This window comes from Ornithodoros turicata, chromosome 2, assembly GCF_037126465.1.
Source record: "Ornithodoros turicata isolate Travis chromosome 2, ASM3712646v1, whole genome shotgun sequence".
NCBI classification, from domain to species: Eukaryota; Metazoa; Arthropoda; class Arachnida; order Ixodida; family Argasidae; genus Ornithodoros; species Ornithodoros turicata.
The window spans coordinates 7,544,065-7,565,394 of record NC_088202.1 but is presented as its reverse complement, the minus strand read 5'-3'; the positions used below and the strand labels follow the sequence as shown (position 1 = coordinate 7,565,394).

Below are 21,330 nucleotides of genomic sequence, written 5' to 3'. Positions count from 1 at the left end.
GCATCATCTACCATAGGTCAGCAGTATTTCATAGACCACGTTTTGCCTTGCATGGAACAAACTACTTGAGATGTTTTATGTCACATTGACCGATGTTCTTTCTATGACAGGCCATATTGCACAATTTCCCTAATTTTTCTCGAGCAGTGAGTGCCACAGGAATAGAATGCCTGTTTGCAGGTTTCTGTAAATTATGGAACAATTTATGTATATATGGTATGACGACCAGTGCCTCTCAACATCTCAAGTAGTTTGTTCCATATAAGGCAAAACGTGGCCTATGAAATACTGCTGACCTATGGTAAATGATACATTGGCCAGATGAGGCGTTACTTAAACATTAGGCTAAGGGAGCATGCTGCTACCCTGAGGGTACTCCGTCTGGTCACTTGTGTGTGCATAGTAGCACATGTGGCTGTTCTCCATGATTCTGGGAGATTAGGATAAAAGGTCGTCCATGTGATCAGCGTACCAGAGAAACAATAGAGGCGTTCGAAATAAGAAAAAACGAGCATCAGTGTGTAAGTCATGCTTCTATCACTTTGTTTGATAACGAAGTGAAATTCCTAAACATGTGGGACAAAGTGAAGAATGATGAGTGACAGTCTTATGCCAATAAATTCTTTTGTTGGAAGTCTAGCACCTATCCTGTCGTCTCTTCTCTCTGTCCCGTTCCTAGTGGTAGTTCATCATGAAAGATAAACACCAACATGCCCTATTGTTACCCTATTAGTATTAGTAGTACAAGTGCTATGCAAGACTGGAAAGACATACTGAGTGATAGACAAGGATGAGGCACACAGAACTGCCAAAGCTACAGAACGTACCTCATAGGTATCACAGGCAAGTGCTATACAAGACTGCAGTGATTTACCCCATTAGTATAACATAAAAGACCTACTCCATTAGAATCACATACAAAATGTTTTTGTTATCATACTACCTATAAAGCTTATATTTTTTTTATTAAAAACCTGTTCGATTCTAGTGTACAAAGATAATTGAAAATGTCTAGTCAACCAGTCTGGGACCAGTAATGGGAATGCCAATTGCTTTTAATGGGAGGACCAGTTGCTTTTAATGGGAGGACCAGTTGCTTTTAATGGGTGGACCAATTGCTTTTAATGGGTTTTAATGGGAGGACCAATTGTTTTTAAATGGTTTCAGTCCAATTGGGTGACAAAAACACAACTGGAATTCGAATTGGTCCCAACTGGAAATTGTCCAATAGGACCAATTCCATTTTTTTGGCTGGGTTCTTCGCGGATTGCTGCTTTTCCCTCGTACCTGCAAGCACATCTTTTGCAGATGCCCTTTTTCTTTGCAGCGATTACAACGGTACCCCTTGCACCAGCATCCTTGTGGATCATGTCGGTTTCCACATCGGAAACACCTCCCCTTTCTTGATGGCCCTGACTCTTTTGAGTACGCTTCACTTTCTCGACCTTTTCTTGCTACTTCTGTCTTTCGTACGGCTTCTACTTTATCTCTAGAAGCATCCGAGTGCAAATACGCTGTCTGTTTTTCCGCTTGCTCTCTCTCTAGCGCAATCTTGCACGCCGCTTCAAATGTGAACTTGGGTTCCGCAAATAATGCTTGTTGCGTCCGTTCGTTTCGTAGTCCTGCTACAACTCTGTCTCGCAGGGCCTCTTGTAGAAATTGTCCAAATTCGCACTTTCTGGCCAGGTGTTTTAACTCTACTATAAAATCCGCTACACTTTCTTGTTCCTGTTGACATCTGCGATTAAACCTGCATCGCTCTGCAATTACAGATTTTGTTGGGCTAAAAAAGCTCTTTAATGCCGCCTTGGCCTCTTCGTAGGTGTTCTCGCCGGGTAAACTAGGAACGAGCAAGTTTTTGAGTACTTTGTAAGTTGATGTACCAATGACAGTCAGGAAAACTACGAGCTTTTTTGCGTCAGGAACATCATTGGCTGTGATGTAGTGCTCAAACCGCTCTATATAGGAATCGAAATTTTCCGTCTTCTCGTTAAACTATTCAATACGTTCTATTCGAGACATTATGGTATTGTGAATGTCTTGCCTGTCTGCCGAGCTCCGTTGTTCAGTCATCAGTTGGTTTGTGACTTGGCCTTGTCCTAGGTTGATGGGTAGGAACATCGCTGTAGACGAAACCCCGTCGCCAGTGTTGCATCGGCAGGCATACCACAAAACAAAAAAACGTTTATTTCCGGGAACCACGCTCTTAAGTACAGCTTGGCACCGCAGCGCCACAGGGTAAACAGATAGCAGGTGTAACAGGTGAGTTAGCTCGCTTATGGTGCAGCGCCACAGGGTAAACAGATAGCAGGTGTAACAGATAAGTTAGTTCGCTTATGGAGCACCGAAGCTCCCGCTGTAACAGAAATTACTTGGAAACAATGGGCCACCGAGCGTGCTATTGTTGAGAATAGCCAGTTCAATCCGTATCCAATCCACCGTAAGTTATGGCTGCCGTTTCTCCTCCACGGGTGCGTTCACAGTGTTTCCAATCGATGCGGACGTACGATTTTGTCGCGTTATGTCCATCTGTGTCTGTCGATCGTGATGTTTGTTAAATATGACATATATCCTCCTATATATAAATATATGATCCTATATATTTATATATTTTTTTAAATATTGTGATGCTTGCCAGGCAGCTGAGGCCGCTTTGGATAATGTGGATGATATGGATTTTTTTATGAATGTATGCAGCGTAATTCTACGACCAAATGACTACATTAGCACACGTCGTCCTGCGTATGTTACGAGGGCGAATCAGAAAGTCTTTGCCCCTATTTTTTTTAGCCAAGTTACGGCTGTAAATGCGAAGTCAAGATATCCATTCCCAGCGGTGGACCTTTCTTGGACCGGACCGGCCTTATCTGCCGGTAGCTCCGCGGCACGGCGCTGCTGTCAGTTGTTGAAGACGGCGGTTGTGCTTCACACGTCCGCGGCGTACGAGCAACGAAGTGCGATTCGTTTTCTATGGAGCAAGGGACGAACACCCATCGGACGAACGCCATTTTTTTTGTTGCTGGCTATAGTCGTGACGACGCCCGCTTCTGTGTGGCCAACAACGGCGAGCCTATCCTGCCGTTATCCCCCCCCCCCCTCATCGAAATACACAGGGAAATGCAGCCCACAAGTGGGGAAAGGTGTCTCGCTTTGAGAAGTATGCACAGACAGTACACGTCACTACACAGATTACGTTTTGTGATTGCCAATGAACGACAGCGCCTGAAGTGCGCAACTTTATTTGGTTTTCCCAAGCGAAAAATGTTCGCAGGTGCTTCATAGAATAATCTTCTCCTGAAGCCACCCTAAAAGCCACGTTGCGAAGTGGTTTGCCAGTTAAATTGTTTCAAACGCTATTCGTAATTTGCAGATATTTTTGCGACTAGGTTGTGAGGTAATAGCACACAGTGTACAGGATGGTAGAATTTATTCCTTCTCAAATATATATTTGGTAACCAGCTATATTTGATAAGGCATATTGCGTAATAATTTCGAATCCCTCGCAAGTGGTTTATGAATCAATTTCAAACTCCAGTTACTTTTTAATTCTAGTTTGCGAGTAGAACCGCTTTCATGGACATCTTCTTGAATTGAAAGGGAAGTTTTGTAACCGGCTCGTTCACGTCATCCCCTTCCATACTTAAAGTCTGTTCACACCTATCGTGAAAGACTGAAGGGACGTTTTCTATCGTTCAGGCTGTTCACATTGATATTCACAAGTAGCTTATACTTTTCAGTTTTCCACATATGCAAGCTTAGTATATGTATGATGTGAAACAGTTATTACCTTCACAAAAGAAATGCACATATGAGGCTGTTACTTTGCTATAGATAACTGATTATTGATTTCATAACAAAGTTTGTTTTGAGCACACGATGAGCATAGTTGCCCTGAACTCTTACATGACTCAAGACATACAATAAACAGGGATATACTATATTGGAACTGCCTTTCATAAACGGAAGTATGCTGTCCCCTCAGGCTATTTGTTTCGCTGCAGAAGATTGCGAGAGAGGGGGGGATGCAGGCTAGTCACTAATGCGCTTTGAGAGTTCATCACTGCTGCAATTTAGGAATTAGTTGCTTGAGTAATCATGATAGAGGAAAGAGGGACTGATGTTCGGTTTGTTGACGAAGAGAAGCGGAGACTGCGCCTCCTTAAATTCCATCCATAGCAGAATTGTAGTGTGGAGAGGCTAAAGTTCCATCCTGCCCCTCCTTGGCAAATACATACAAAAAAAACGGCATTTCAGGGATAATTTGAATCAGCCTCTAGTTACAGGTGTGTCTGCATATGATAGACATGTAGCACGCCAAAATCCACAATCCGGAGACTTTGCACTAGCCACTTCGGAGTCCACTTTGCCGCGCTACTACCACACCTCTCCAAGTATTCCGAAACTATGCGTTGGGGGCTCCCATTGAGATGTATGTAACAGAAACGGGTAGGATGTCACTTGAGTAACCCCATCTCGGCTTCACTTCTCACAATAATAGGGATCCTCCTCTCTTTCCTTCCACCGTGGACGTTTGACGCTGGTTTGACGGACCCATCTGGTCACACACCAGCGGCGTGACCGGTGAAGGGTCTCGGGGTCCAGGGGTGAAGCAAGCACGATAGTAGGAGGCTGTGTCTTCTGACAGAGAACCATGGTGTCCTCCATGTCGGACGATTGTCGCGCCTCCCACGCCAAGGAGAGCCGTTACCACGCAACAGACGGCTCCCCTGTGTCTATCAATGTTGGGTGCGTCTTATCTTACCTCTTGTTTAGCGTCAACAACAACAACGACGACCTTAATGTGACTGGGGAGTTTCTTCGGGGGGTGGGTGGCAGTGTGAATGGGGAACCACTCTCTCCATCAGTTTTCCCACACAGCTTGTCAGGCTCACAGGGCGAAAAGAGGACAGGGCAGTCGGGGGTTTGCCTGGTTTCAGGATGGGAACAACTAATGCCTCCTTCCAGGTAGTAGGTAGGGATCCCTGTTGCCAAGACGTACTATAAACATGAAGGATAACTTTAAGCGACCGCCCGTGAAGGCTTCGCAGTGTGGCATGGGCGATTTTATCTGGTCCCGGGTACGAGCCCACATTCACAAGTTTCAACGCTGTCTTTAGCTCGATTCGAGTGAGGTCGCGGTTCCTAACCTCTAGTGGACGTGGCCAGCCTTGGTGAATTTCGGCAGTGAAGCTCTGGGCGAAAGTGCTGTGTACCGCAGTCGTCGTACCGGTATCGTTGGTACGGCAGAGAAATCTGGCGCAAGCCTGTTTTCGTCTACACCGTTAACGATACCAAATGCCGCAAGAGGATTGTTTTGTGGGGGTGGGGGGGGGGGGGCGCCCTTCTGAGCTCAAATTGTCCTCCGGATCTTTGTCGCCGGGTCAAACGGTGAAAGGTGTTGACAGAACTTACGCCAACGCTTCCGGCCTTCTCTCTTAAGTTCTTGTGTTATTTTAGCTTTCATCTGGCGGTATGCTACAATGTCAGGAAGTTGCCCTGCCCGACGAGCTGTTCTTTCTGCTCAACGACGTAACGCCATAACGTGGTTATTTGCGGGAGTATGACCGACGTGACCTGTTACTCTCTTAGACAGGACCACCGCATCCTGAAAGGCCCAACGAATGGCTTGCGAGAGCGCCTGTGTGACATACCTGTGTGCACAGATGTTCGGAGGCCGGCACGAAAGAAATCAGTCCATTAGTGGCTAAGATAGGCAATCTATCGTGCGAAATGTATAGAGGAAAGTAAAAACTACCTCGGGTGTCGACATCGGTCGCGCACGACAAGTGACGAATAACTTCCGCTGAGCACCACGGAAGGTCCAATACTTCGAGTGACGTTGGTGATCGCACATAAGTTGGCAGTCGGTTGTTAAGTACGCACGTGTGAGTATTCTCAGTTGCTTCCAACAACCTCCCTCCGCGGCCGGCCGTCCTGCGGCTTCCTCAGGTCGTATATGAGACGCATTCAAATCACCCAGCACGAGAGCAGGGGATCGCGATGGATTGAATAAGCGTTCGAAGTCAGTGCGCGGAACCTGCACCGCAGAACGTAGATAGATACTGACGACTGTTAACAGCATGTGTCGAAGGCGAATCTTGCAGTTGACATAATCATAAGAGCGATGACAAACTGACACTATGGGTGCATGAACGAGGTCATTACAAACGTACAACGCTGTTTTGCTCTCAGAAGACTGATGAGATCGATGGAATCTATATCCATTAACGCGATGTGCAGTATCCATGCCATGTTCGCATACAGCTATCAAAGGAACTTGAAGTGTTGTAAATCATATTCTAAAATGAGGGAGCTTGCTATGTAAGCTGCGAGGATTCCACTGACAATTCCATCATGCTGAGGTAGAGGTAATGCCTCCAATGCCTGAAGCGCTTGAACTTCGGGTAGTTGCGACACACCAGAGTCGATTGTCTTGACTGCTGCGAGTACCGCAGAGAAGAGTGTCAGAGAAGGCACAGCCTCGGTGGTTGATGCTGGTAGCGGTCTTCTGATGCCTGCTGGTTCTGTCACATTGACGTAAATGCGTGTAATTTGTCTTGATGGGTCAGTGGGTGTTTGATGGCTCCTTCTGATGGGCTTAGCTGCGATGGTGCCCTGCAACCTTCGTTCGGCTTGTGCAGACCGAGGTGGGAGTGCAGGAAAGTCGTGTTCATTCCTACCAGACATGGCGGTGGCTGTACCTCCCCTAGGGGCGTTAGATAGAAGTCGTAGTATCCTATGTTGGTGTCCTTTTGTGCGGGCGGTCTTCTCGGGACATAAAGAGAACGATGCAGGATAGCCAGATTTGCAGTTAGCACACGTTGGCTCTCTCTTATTGTTACAGTCTGATCGGCGGTGAGGCCCAGCGCATATGCCACACCTAGTAGCGCCTTTCCAGTCTCGAGCAATATGGCCAAATCGTTCGCAGTTATACACACACACATATGGGGGATGATGATGGGGTGGCGCGTTGGCAGTTATAGCACTGCATGGGGCATTTTATACGTTCGTGGACGACGAACGTTTGAAATCCGAGGGCAATCCGATGTGGAAGAGGGATTCTGGGCTGAAAAGTTAAGATGACGCTGCTTAACGAGGTGAACACGTCACCGCCATCTTCTGTCATGGAATTTCGTATCTGTCGCCTTGCAGATATAACCCCTGCGTGTTTCAGGTAGAGCACGAGATCGTCGTTCGAGTACTGTTGAGGTACATCATAAATCTTGCCCATATTTCTGGCGTACGATTGAGGTATTGACGGTAAGAATGGTAAGACAGGGATTGCAGCTAAATACTTGCTGACAAAAGGTTGCGGGCAGCCGGTTCAGACTGGACGGAGACGAAGAGAGAACCACCTCGGTGGAAATGGTAGTGCATAACTGACGTATCTCGATAGCGACTGCATTAGGATTGACCTTCCAAAATGAGTAATCACTAGATACTGGTCGAAGCAGTACGGGGATTCCACCGGCTCGGTTTCTTCCTGTAGGTGACAGTAGTGGACGGGTCATGAAGAGAAGTTGCAGCGTTTGCATCGTTCATCTCATCCGTCTGTTGGGGAGCCGCCGGTACCGAAGGGTCCATGGCGTTATCAGGAATATTCACGTCTTGCAGATTGTCGCCATCACTCGAGGAAGGGCTCTCCACCCGTTGTCGTTTGGCAGGGCTGGCGGAGACCTGTTCACCTGTAGGAAGCGTCAAGCAGACATCAGACTTCCCGCCGTAAACCGCCGTAATCCATCGTCCGTCAAGCGTTAGATTCGTCCTTTCAAAAAAGCGGTGGCTCCAAATAAGCCTAAGTCTATAAATTTTGAATAAATCCTGGTGCAACGGAAAAACGCGACCTTATCGTTCGACTTCTTGTTTCGAATGAGCATGATATACTTTGCTTAGGTGGAAAAGTTAGTTAGTGACAGATAATCACATGGAAAACTTGTCAACAATTGTATTTGCATTCCTTGTCAATTCCTGCATCGGTGTTCACTTAGAAGGAAACCTGTTTTCTGCCTAAAATTTTTATCATCATCACTTAGGGTAAAACCCGAAAATGAGCTTTGCAAAGTGCCAATTGACCCTCCACTACGGGCACTGGAGAACATTTGAGGGATTGAGACATTTTTATAGGTGTGGCTCATTACATAATGGACGCATTGTATTGCACGCCGGGATACAGAGGAAAAACGAATTATTCTTCTACGTGGCGTAGTTAGCGAGATACAAGCCCTTGAACGCAGTCTCGAGCAGAGCGCAGACCTGAGAGTTACGTCCATACCCATTGGCAGCCGTAAGCACGTGACTTATCGTGTGCTGCCTCAGTGGCGCAGGTGCGGTGTGTGATGTCAGAGACCCGTGAGTTTCGGTATCCGCGGTACTCATTTTCCCCGTTTCTATTACCCTCTTCACTGTGGAACTTTCAATGCAGGTTCACATCGGTGCACGGCGCCGTTTCTTACGTTTATATGGGATAACCAGGGATGACCTGTCGCAACCTCTTTAAAGGGAGACTTCAGAAGACAATCGATTGCAGGCCTGCGTTACTTTTACGAATATTGACATATTTCGAGCGCACTTACGGAATATCTCGGCTGAAAACGGCGCAGACGTCATAAAAATGATTTTTCGAAATGTGAAAGGCGGCAGCTCTGAGCCACCGCTGGAAGAACGTGTTGCAAGCAACACCTGGGCGCCCGTCCTGCATCATTGCGTATCACTGGGGAGACACAAACCCGACATTGTTGTAACTACCCTCAAGCGGGTGTTTTTGGCAAAACTCCCATCTTGTCCTGGTCGCACGCAATAGAAAACGTCATTTTGAGGTCATGTGACTTTGTTTTCATGTCGTTTTGCCGCTTACCGACATATTTCCGTCGTCATAAAGGCAAGAGATGAACGTATTTTGCCAGCGTAAACTATGCGGTGCTTCTTCGGCAACATGGTAGCCCATTTTTCCTTACATTAGTACAGCTTGGGACAAAAGTTTACGGAACACAGGGTTGTTGCATTTCTCCATTGGAGCGACACCCTAGCAGCAGCCAAGAACGGACACACATACTGAGAGATGAATAATGTAGCCAGTCACTCGTTTCTTATTCCGTCTCTCCCTGAAAGCCAGCAGGGGCCCGCTCCGATGAAGAAATACGCCAGTGCCGTGCTCCGTAAACTTTTGTCCCAAGCTGTACATCGCATCGGGTCAATGGCTCTTAACGCGCGGTAGTCATCACATCCTCGGAAGTCGTCCACAGTACGAGCCCTTATGTGCAAAACTGCGCGTTTTACTGCGAGATTATTAGATAAAAATAATTACCGTGATCGAAAGACATCCAAAACGTCGCGCAGAAGCAACAACAACATTGTTTACGAAAGGTTTGGCCACGGATCACGGGCGCCGCCACCTTTAAGGTCACGTGTGCCTTGACGTTTGCTGTGACGTGCGACCAGGACCTGTCCAGGATGCATTGCGTTCGTCCAGCACGCTTTCGTCTACGGAGCAATACATTGGATGCCATCCCTGTGCTGGGTCTGCGTCCGCTTGATCTGTGCTTGTATGCATTCAACGCCTTTTAGTTTTCCCTTTTTTGTGTGCTACAATGAGAGTGATAACAGGGGTGGTGCGACGTGTTGCATCAGAAAGTCCGGCAACAGGTCGACTCTATGTCGGGTGTTGCTTATTTTCACTTCGCGACAGATGAAAAGTGAAAATCGCGTTGCCATGAGTGGGAGGCAGCGCCCCGAAAGAGTGGAATAATTCGACACAGAGTAGAATATGCTCCGACACTTTCGAATCTGAGATGTGCGACTTCAGAGCACATCTGATGCACGAGGTATTTGTCTTCCAAGAACGAAAAGTCTTGCAGAGCCACGCTGCTCTACGCTCTCCCGGGTGCTCCTATATGCTAACTCAACGGGTCGTGTACGCAAAAAGAAGACTCAAAGAGGTACGAATATACAAGGTTGTACTGATATTACCTCCTTGATAATCGACACAAGTCTGATAGAACGAAAACTATATAGATTGTAGATGAGGCTGTGAAGAAAGACTCGTCATACGCGGCCAAAACCCGTGTAACACTGATATGTTGATGTCCGCGTCCAACGGTGGCTCCGAAGAAACTTCGTCGCACTCGTACCAGTCAGACGGATATTATCCAGGGTCGTAATTACCTGAACCCGTGACGGAACACTGCTCCTAAACCACTATGACCGGCCGCGACACACGCGTACTTCTGGTACTTTTACATACCCGGTGACGTCATGCGTTGGATTTGTACGGGCGCTCTGGGAAAGGGAAGTTTTGGTTGCGTCCCCCCTCGATTGTGGTTTCGATTTAGATTAGCTGATATTTCCGCAGAATACATGGCGTAAGAGGGAAACCGTCCCCATAGCCGGTATTCGGGGCCAATATACATTGTGTTTCACCTAAAGTGATAAAAAAATGCTAACTGGCGACGTACCCGCCGGAGGATTGTAGGACTTTCGGCAATAACCTTCTAGAAACTTTTGCCGCCATTTAGGAAGACGTTGGACAATTTTTAATTGAGGGAATTTTATTTTTGTCAATTGAACTTTGAAAATTGCCAAGCGAACCTCACTTTTTTTTAAAGAAATAAAGTCCTCCACGTATAATCACAGGTCCAACAAAAACGATGCATAGTATTGCAACAGAAATAGTCGGAAAAAATAAGCGGTAATTACGCTTTAGTGCGTATAGAGGAGGAAGTGTCCCAATCTCTTGTTTTACCTGTCTTTCCCCCGCTTTGACCTTGATGCTGGTGACTACCGTCTTATCACAACGGAAACAAGATAACTGTCTTATCACAAGGAAAGAATATCGAATGAAGGCGGGGATACTTCCTTCTCTAGACGCACATCACGCACGCGCTTTTTTGCGAAGCAGGCGGGGCGAAAGCGTAATTTTCCTTTTTTTTTTTCGATTATGTCTGTTGCGATACTGGGCATAGTGGTTGTCGGCTCTGTGGTTATTTGTGGAGGACTTCGTATTCGATAAATAAAAAAGTCAGGTTCGCTTGGCAATTTTCGAAGTGCAATTTAAACAAATGTATTTCCCACAATTAAAAATCGTCCAAAGCCTTCCTTAATTGTGACAAAACTTTACAGAAGGTGATTGCCCAAAGTTCCACGATCCTCCGGCGACTAGATCGCTAGTTAGAATTGATTTTTTTATCGTTAGGTGAAACACACTGTGTACCAAACGCGTCGTGCAACTTTTTTTTTTTTTCAAATATCGTGCCGAAGTCTCCCATTAAGCATCGGAATTAACAGTTGTGCATCTTATGCAGAAATGTACAAAATACTGCGCAAAAGTATTTAAAAAAAGGTACTAAGCACTTCACGTAAGAAGTATTTAAAATAGAGTACAAAATACTCAAAACTGAAGGTCATTTGTGTAGAGTACTAAATATTAATAATGGCGCTTTTTCACTTACGTATCTAAGCACAGCATCAACGGCTTTGGTGTTGGCGCACGCTCACAGGGTTCGGCATAATACCGAAAACAATGGATACAAAGGAAATGGAGAATATACTCACAGCTTACGTAATACACACGTAGGTCAGAGAACATACATAGTGTTTTAGTTAAATCACCGGGCTAAACAATTCACGAACAGGTGCAGCAATCGCAGAACTCTCTTTTTTACAAATATCTGTCCGATACGACATACAAACTGCGTACCGTGCGGATCAGTAGGAGGCGCTCCTTATTTCAGTAAAAATTCCAATGGGTTTCGTGAACACACATGACTTCTAAAGCATGACCTCAGATTGCTGCCGTAGCTCCGCCATGGCATTCCGAGCTCAGTCCAAACCATGCCGCCACCACCAGCTCGGCACAACCAGTCGATCTTTCCGTGCTCGCCGACCAGATTGCGGTGCTTCAGCTCGAGGTCGCAGCCCTCCGACAGTCTCCCCGCTCACTGCAGCACTCGCAATCGTCGCTCGCAATCGCCGCCGTTCCCCATCTCCGGCTTGCATGTGCTGGCACCACTACCGTTTTCGTGCAAGAGCTCGCAGATGCGTTCCACCTTGCACATTTTCGGAAAACGGCCGCGCCAGTCACTCGAGATAGCGGCTGGAGACACTGCCGCATCGCATACCCGCCTCTTCTTTGTCACCGACAAAAAGTCCGGACTCAAATTTTTGGTGCACACTGGTGCTGATGTGAGCGTTTTGCCATCTTCTTTCTTCCACCGTCGTCGGCAACAAACTTCCCGCACTCTGCAAGCCATGAATGCGACGCACATTGCTACGTACGGAGAGCATTCCCTTACTTTGAGCCTCGGACTTCGAAGGACTTCTGCTTGGGTGTTCTTGTTTGCCGACCTCCAGTACCCCATTCTGGGAGCGGACTTCTTGAGCCACTGTGGTCTCTTGGTCAACATGAAGAAGCGAGTGTTGTGGGACGCAGAGACAGAGCTTCACGTCAACTGACGTCCGTGCCATCAAGAAGTTCCCAATCGTGTCTCTCTCTTCAAGTGTCCCTCCAACCGATACGATGGTATCCTACTGGAGTTCCCATCTCTCCTGCGGCAGTGCAGCACAGAACATCCAATTGGCCATAGTGTGACTCATTTCACCGAGACCACTGGATCTCCCATGCACGCTCGACCTCGTCGTCTCGCCCCAAAGCGCCTCGCTATCGCTAAGAAGGAATTTAAACACATGCTTCAGCTCGGTATTGTTCGTCCTTCCTCTAGCGATTGGTGGTCGGCAACGCACATGGTGCCGAAGGAGACTGGCGACTGGAGGTCCTGTGGCGATTACCGGGCGCTGAACAAAGTGACCACCGGTCCCTCACCGGTACCCCATTCCGCAGATTCACGATTTTGCCTGTAACCTGCACGGAACATGCCCCTTCTACAAAATAGAGCTCGTCAAGGCGTATCATCAAATTCCGGTCGAACCCTCACACATTCCGAAAACTGCCATTATAACACCCTTCGGTATGTTTGAATACCTTCGGATGCCCTTCGGTCTGCGTAACGCTGCGCAAACCTTCCAGCGTTTTATAGATCAAGTTTTGCGAGGACTTCCATTTGGGTTCGCTTATATTGATGACATACTGGTTGCCAGTACTTCATCGGAAGAATACGAGACCCATCTCCGTGCAGTTTTCTCTCGGCTGGAGAAGTACGGAATTGTCATTAATGCAGCTAAATGTGAATTCGGCAAGTCATCTCTGGAGTTCCTGGGCCATCTCATCACCAGCGAAGGCGTTGGTCTCCTGGACAGCAACAACGAGTTTATTTTGAGATGGAGAGTGGGGAGGTTCATCGCCAGAGGCGATACTGTACCCCATTCTGTTCCCTTCTGCCCCCTGGACATGAAGGTTGAAGCCGTACGGAATTTCCCAGCGCCAATGTCTTTCCGCCAACTGCGAGAATTCTTCGGGATGGTCAATTTTTACCGGCGTTTCATTCCATCATGCGCCCACGCGTCGACCGCTGACGGATATGCTGCGAAAGCCTCAGAAGAAAAGTGCTGTTTTTTCTTGGTCCGAGAACGCTAGCGCTGCTTTCGTCAAGGTGACACAAGCGTTAGGAGATGCCTCAGTGCTGATGTTCCCGAAGCACGGTGCTATCACCAATGTTATGATCGATGCCTCAGACATTGCTGTCGGCGGCGTTCTGCAACAGTTCGTGGACAACCAATGGAAACCACTTGCTTTTTTCTCGTTGAAGCTTTCGCCGCAGAAGGCTCGCTACAGCACTTTCGGTACACTTTCGGATATACACCCAGAGAAGCCCGAGAACTCTGTTTCATCAGTGAATTTACCGTCAACATCCGTCATGTCAAGGGCGCGGAAAACCCAGCTGCCGATGCACTTTCTCGAATCCTACCTCGCTTCCTCATCTGAACACTGATTGCGTCCGAATGGCTGAGGAGCAAGAATCTGATGAAGAACTTCGCCAGCTTCGCAGCTCTTCCACGTCCCTTGCTTTTGATGAAGTCCCACTCCATGGTTCCCACCGCCGGTTGATCAACGATACCTCAACTCGTAGAGAAAGACCTTTCGTTCCACCATCCTTCAGACGGCAGATTTTCGACATTCGAGGCATTCATTCTCTCGCCCACCCTGGAATTCGCGTGTCCGAAAATCTCATCACTGCATGCTTCGTGTGGCCGGCCATGAATGCCGACGTGCGGGCTTGGGTCCGCTGTTGTCTCGTCTGTCAAGGTACAGCGGCACACCAAAACGCATTTCACCGCTTTCCCTGTTCCCGATGCCTGCTTTTCTCTTGTCCATACTGACATCGTATGACCTCTACCACCATCACGTGGCCATTCGTATAGCCTGACGTGCATCGATCGTTTCTCCCGATGGCCTGAAGCAATACCCGTCATCGATATCAGAGTCGAGGCTGTCGTAAGAGCCTTCCTCCACGGTTGGGTGGCTCGCTTCGGCGCGCCCGCTAGCATTTCTACTGACCGTGGACGACAGTTCGAATCCCACATCTTCGCTGACCTCCTGCACTTTCTGGGAACACATCACATACGAACTACCGCTTACCATCCGCAACCAAATGGCTTGGTCGAACGCTTTAATCGTCATCTGAAGGCCGCTCTCTCGTGTGCTCAAGACACACACACACACACACACACAAAGTGGAATATATCTGTCAGTACTGGGGAAAAGTATCGGCATATGCTTCGATGCTCTAAGAAGTATATGTTTAAGGTACACTTTATAGTACTTTAGTATTTGCAGTACGTGACACGTGTATTCTGAATGTGGCCGTACAAATGAGAGGAATAAACTTCATCCGCGATACTTACGCGTATCTTTTATCTGCAAGGTCTTCGTGTCAAGTAACGTTTGGTGAACTTTCATTATGTTCTGGCCCAAAACTTGGTTATCCCTCCTGTATGTCAGCTGGGGTCTTTGAACCTCTGGCTTGTGTTTATTGCTTTGGTGACAAGGAAATAAATGCCGGGATTCTCCTGTACCTAATCACCTGCGGATTCACCTGACAATATGAATAGGAACCGTTTTCTGACGAAGAAGTTGGGCTATTGACAGGCCAGGCCAAGCGTGGGACCAGCCTATCGTACACGAGGATAAATCACAGATGCGCAAAAAATATTGAGTAGAGTGCCAAAATACAAGATAAAGTATTTAAAATACTGTAGTCTGGGTAGTACCCAAAGTACGTACTGCTTGCGACATACTTGTTTGATATCTCCAGCCCCCGTAAAAGCGGGTTACCGAACCAAGTTGCTGTGCTACCGTCGCCATCGCCTTACTTCCGTTCCCCTGGGGGCGGCGGTGCTGCGCAGCGCCACCAGACGGGAGAGATGGCGATCCGATAACAGCGCATCGTCTGCTAGCTCCAATGCGTCGACGGGGCAGCGCCTTCTTCGGAATGCGGAGTGCGGATGCGTGGACCAATGAATGGTCAGAACACCTCAGGGGTAACACATCGGGAACAATCGAGAAAGTGTTGATAAGATTATCAACACTTTCTCGATTGTTCCTAAGGTGTTCTTCTTCCCTCTACGCTTCCCTGCCCAGGCGAATGAGCGCAGTGATTGAGAGTGGAGGTCTAGTGTTCCACAGCGTTTCTTTGCCTCATTTTGTATAAATGTATTATTTCTTTTTTTAATCCTAGCCAGCAAGCGAGACTTTGTTGCTTCACATAACACCAGTAAATAAAATGAGATAATCCCTCGCTTGTGCCAGTTTCACGGAGCAGCCGTTGTCCCTTGCATTACTGTGACACCTTTCACAAAAAGTCGACGACCGCAGGAACTGCTCAAATGTGGCCTAATCCCGGTGTACTTATGTTTCAAAAACAGTAAACAGGAACAAAAGGAAACAGGTTACAATTCCCATTGCACTCAACATTCCGAGGAAAGCACTGCCCCGTTGACGCATTTGGAGCTAGCAGACGACGCGCGGTTATCGGATCGCCATCTCTCCCATCTGGTGGCGCTGCGCAGCCCCGCCGCCACCAGGGGAACGGAAGTGAGGCGAAGGCGACGGTAGCACAGCAACTTGGTTCGGTAACCCGCTTTTACGGGGGCTGGAGATATCAAACAAGTATGTCGCAAGCAGTACATCTTTGATCTTATGCCAATCTAAGACGCGAGAAGCGCTCATTTTTATTTCCCAGCCGCTGCTCCTCAACTCACTCTTTTACGGCTCCTGAAATGAAACCCGATTTTTGCCCCCGACTTCCGAAAAGCATAAAACCCGAAAACACAGGGCTCTAGATACATATTACATGCCACGATGGAGTACTTATACAGGGTGTCTCAGTTAAATCCCCGGGCTAAATGATTCGCGAACGGGTGCACCAATTGAAGAAGTGCACCAAGTTTCTTTGTTAAAAATATCTGTCTGATACCACCTACATGCGGCGCACCGTGTGAATGAGTGGGAGGCGCTTATTATTTAAATAAAAATCCAAATGAGTTTCGTGAAAAACGTACCTTCTAAAGCAGGGCGCCATCGGCATTAAAACGGGTGTTACCCCTTTTGGGACCTTCATTGGACACCTTTTAGAGAAAAATCTGCCACCAAAACGGGTCATCTGTTGCAGTAATAAATTAGTTTCGGTTTACATATTTTTGTCGCGGCTGGTAGCGGTAAAGCGCAAAAGGACGCTCTACCACTCCCTTATCCACCAATGAATTACGTGTTCTTGAGCTTACTTCGCAACGGGGAGTGCTGAAGAAAAAGTAACAGCGTCAGACAGGCTTCGCCAGTCCCCCATCCCGCTTATCTGACTGATATGCGCCCTTTCTCGGTTATAATCACATGGACGAAACCACTGATCTCTATGTATAAAGGCTGGATCGCGCCTAGGAGAGGGGTTCGTGGGAACCGTGCGGCAACCGGCCGCCACGTTGTTGGGCTCACTGGCGCCTGCTGCTCCCATAGGAAACAATGGGAAGCGATATGATTTGAAGTATTTATTGCGCTTTAAACGCACCTCGTTACTGATTAGCACGCATCTTTCTTAGGAATCAGTGTGCTGATGTATTCCAAACGTGATTCAGCCGTAGTCCGGTAGTTTTGAATGGTAATTGCCTTCTTTTTCTCCTCCGCTGCCTGTATTCCGAATAGGGGATCGTAAGTGTCGTGAACAGGGAGCATACGCATGAAGGTGAATTTTGGTGAATGTCAACCTATAAAATTAATTCTTTTTGCTCAGAAGGGTTTCACACTGTTTGTTATTGTAAGGTACTTCCGTTTTTCTATTCTTTGTTTGTTTTCGTTTGTTGTTCGGTTTTCGTGTGGTGTTCCGCGGTTCTCGTCCGTTATTGTGTGGTTTAGTGTTGCATGGTTCTTGTTTGACTTTTTCCATTATCCTATTATGTTATACGAGTGTCTGTGTGTGTGTTCTACAATAAGACCTCGATCCTTATTGTGAAGGGGCTCATTATTGTATACACCACATCACCACCAGCAATGGGGTAAAGTATAGCCCCTGGCTGGGACAGGCTAACAAATACCAACCTCGGACAGCAGCAACAGAAATAGATGGCAGGTCACTGGCATGGTTCGGGTGCATCAAACTTGCTGCAGAAGACACTGCTACGAAATTGGAAGGCATGTTTGTTCTGAGTGTAATGTCTCCTCAAATCATCAGGAAATCATATTTGTAAGATGTGTTTTCGATTGCCACAAATTCATTCCTTGTACTACACTTAGGAACTGCAAAGTACAGTAAATCCAAGCTCACCAAGAAAACGAACAGCTAGTCGCATCAGTGAGATCTACAACCTCACGTTCTCTCTCTCTCTCTCTTGTCTACGCCTATCTATCTATCTGAAGCTTACCTTACTGTTCGTTGCTTGGTCCAAGCCGGATTTCCACTTCAGTGTCTGAATGACGAGTAAAACAGAGAAGTATAGCACATAGCGTGAAATATTATTCAAAACATGTTACGTGGGGGCACGACTTCGGAACAATCCCCGTACAGTAGCGGGCCGACATGGATGGCAGGTGTTCACTAGGTATGTATATGAAACAATTTCGTTGCAATGTTAAATGCAACGTGACATAACCTACTTAATGTACCCACTATACATAACGAATAAGCAACTGGAGAGTGGAGAGTCTAGACAAAAATGATCCAAACTTTGGCTATAGGAGATGTCAGGCATGTTGGGAGATGTTCTCGAACTAGCGTAGCGCGCAAGAGTAGTACAGCTTGGGACAAAAGTTTACGGAACACGGCATCGGCGTATTTCTTCATCCGAGCGGTCTCCTGCAAGCTGTCAGGAAGAGATCGAATAAGAAACGGGTGATCGGCTATATTCTATCCATCTCGTAGTATGCGTGTCCGCTCCAGTTTGCTGATGGTGTTTCGTTCCAATGGAGAAATGTGACACCCCGCTGTTCCGTAAACTTTTGTCGCAAGCTGTACTCATTGCCCCCGAAAGTCGGCGAATCTCTCAGCTGAAATGCCAGTTACTGCACAATGGAACGGAGGAGGAGGAGGGAGGAGGAGTGTCGTTGGGAGGAACCGAGAGGTCTGCCTGCCTGATTAGGCGGCATGTTTCTCGGGAAGAGAAAGGTGATGGAGAGGAGGAGAGGAAAGGGTGAAGTGGAAGACCGAGCGGAATCCGCTCGGGGGGAGGATAGCTGCGTCCATGGGCCGACTTCAGGGGAACTGTGCCGGCATACGCCTATTACACATCTGAGGGAAACCCAGGAAAAACCTCCGCGGATTCGAACCGCGGACCTCCCAGTCTCCAAGCGCACGCGTTACCGCTGCGCCACCGGAGCTGGAATGGAACTGTGGAGATTCACGTGCTTTCCGGGGCCACGACTGCTCAAATTCAGTGACTGTCCAGGCACACACTACAATTACGAGAGGTGTTCAAGTCAAACCGGTACTTTTAATGTTTTGCAAAAGTAAAATGAACTTACAGGCGAGAAATTAGTTTTATTTTTCAACGCTCCACTCCAGCTGCACTAATGCGCTCGTCCCAGCGTTTCACGAGGGCTTGGATGCCAGCAGCATAGAAATCCTTGCCGGCGCGTAGCAGCCATGATCAGACCGCATTCTTGACCTAGTCGTCACAGCTGAAGTGCCGGCCTCCAAGGAACGCCTTGAGTGGCACGAAGAGATGGAAATCGCTAGGGGCGAGGTCTGGGCTGGAGCTAAACTCCTTGCAAACAGGGACCATGGCAAGTGAAGCCACTTCAACTGGTCCCAGCTCAACAATGAGGTTTGCAACCAGTATTTCCTGTCGAGACTGGGACCGGTTAGAAACCAGTTGGGCAAACTGGTTTCTAACCAGATGGGCCAGAACTGAGTTGGGCCAACTGGTAGAAGTTGATCAAACTGGTCCCTGTTCGATAACACAGTTTACCCAGTTCCAGTTGCAACCGGACCAGTTCAACTGGGACTGGGTGAACTGTGTTATCAGACAGGGACCAGTTGTCCCAACCAGTTGATACCTGTTCGACTTGTTGACAGTTCAACTGTTTTCAACTGGTACCACTTCAAAAAAATTTCGCCTGGGACGCCACACTCCGTAAAGACAACCGATAAGTATCAAACAACAGAAGGCACAACAAACCACAGAAACTCAATCAACGAGTCACAAATGCACTGCAGAGACTAACCGGATAGCTGGAGACCGGAAGTGTTTCTGGAAGAGGGCAAAGCCGGTTCCGAACAGCGTTAAATTCCTCAAATCTGTGTGCTTTTTTCTCGAGCAGCGATGGCAACACAATTGATTCAATGCATTGTTCTTGCTGTGAGGTCATGAAACTATTTCGTCTACCAAACTTGATTAGCTAGCTTCGAACTAGCTGTCGCTGCCGTCAAAAAACTACCTATTTGCCCCCTGGGTACATTCGCTGGAACGTCGTAGCTGAGGGGCCCTGTCAGTGTCCGGTCTTTGTCGCTTCCGGAAAAAGAACACAACTTTCTCAATAGATTACGGAGTGCTGTTCCCTGAGATATGTTATCAGGAGTGTTCGTTTTTCACGTGCCTTGTCTTACCATTCACGTGTCTGTACCACACTGTGCAGGCATAGCGCTTTGGTGTTTCTACTATCTTTCTTCATTAAGCTTGTTGCCAGTCCAACGTCTGTGCGTCTTCTTCTACTTGTTTTCTCCTGTTTTTTGCCGCTGGTTACCTTTCTCCAACACTGTCACATACTACTTTGGGAACAACAACTACCGTATTTTCACGCGTATTAGCCGCACCGCAGATAAGCCGCAGGACTCGTTTTTAGATACATTTTGAAAATGTTTTTGAAGATAAGCCGCACTCGCAGATAAGCCGCGGGTAATACGACGCGACGCTTTGTGCGCTAAACCAGTGATGCACAAACAAAATCAATAGAGACGCTCAACGCTCGTCGACGCCGTACTCCCTGCCAGCTGCCCTATTCCCGTACTGGTCCGCGACGTCGACGACTTTTAGCTTGAAGCCGCTGTCGTAGCTGTGCCTCCGCGTTGGAGCCATGCCTCACCTCTAACTGCCGTGCCCGTGTCCACGAATGCTGCTGCTCTGGTCAAATGAGAACTGACGCTTAGCTGACCACGTTTTATCCTGATGTCAGGTGTATTGAACCCTTCCTGTGGGTCTGCCGACAAAAGAGACCATAGGGAAGGCCATAAACCCTGTGGTCCACATTCCGGTATCGGCATAATGTATAACGAAGGAGGTCAGTTCTAGTGTTCTACTAAGATCGGATTGTGCCCTTGTTGCGTGTTTTTCGTGGATGGACGAGTTAGTGGTGTTCCAGGAGACATTAATCACTGTCACCTCTTTTGTTAAAGCTGCGTGGGGGAATGTATTCGGAAGGTCAGTCCACTCGAATGTGGACCCGGCCCTGTTCGGTATTGTTCGTGCACTGGCAGGGCGGTCCTGCTCCGAAAAACATGAGGCACTGTCGGCCCTTTCGTTCGACCCGGGGTATGGGGAAAATACCAGGGAAAAATAGCCATCAGATAAGCCGCAACCGCGGATAAGCCGCAGAGCGTCCGCGAAAAAAAAATGCCCATAAGCCGCGGCTAATATGCGTGAAAATACGGTACATGAATGATTATGGGATGAGGGAAGCATACATCACAGAGATTGTTAACGTGGCGGGTGCACCTTTTTTTTCTTTTTTGGCTGTAATGAGACACTAGGGGATTAAAGGATTAATAGCTGTAATGAGATGTTACCGTCCCTGTTCCTAATAATGTTCTTAAACTCAAGCATTCATTCTCGTTGAAGGAGTAACTTCATGTAGTCGTTCCTGATATGGCGCACGAAAAGGCAGTAGTGTGTCAGTAATTAGTCAAAGTTTTACTGAACTTCGACAGGTAATACTTTTGATTAATGAAAATGGATTGA

At 47.6% G+C, this 21,330-nt stretch overlaps 1 pseudogene; it reads right to left on the bottom strand.

Moving 5' to 3' along the window:
- Positions 1-345: 345 nt before the first annotated feature.
- LOC135384292 (uncharacterized) lies at positions 346-2,022 on the bottom strand (annotated as a pseudogene).
- Positions 2,023-21,330: the final 19,308 nt, after the last annotated feature.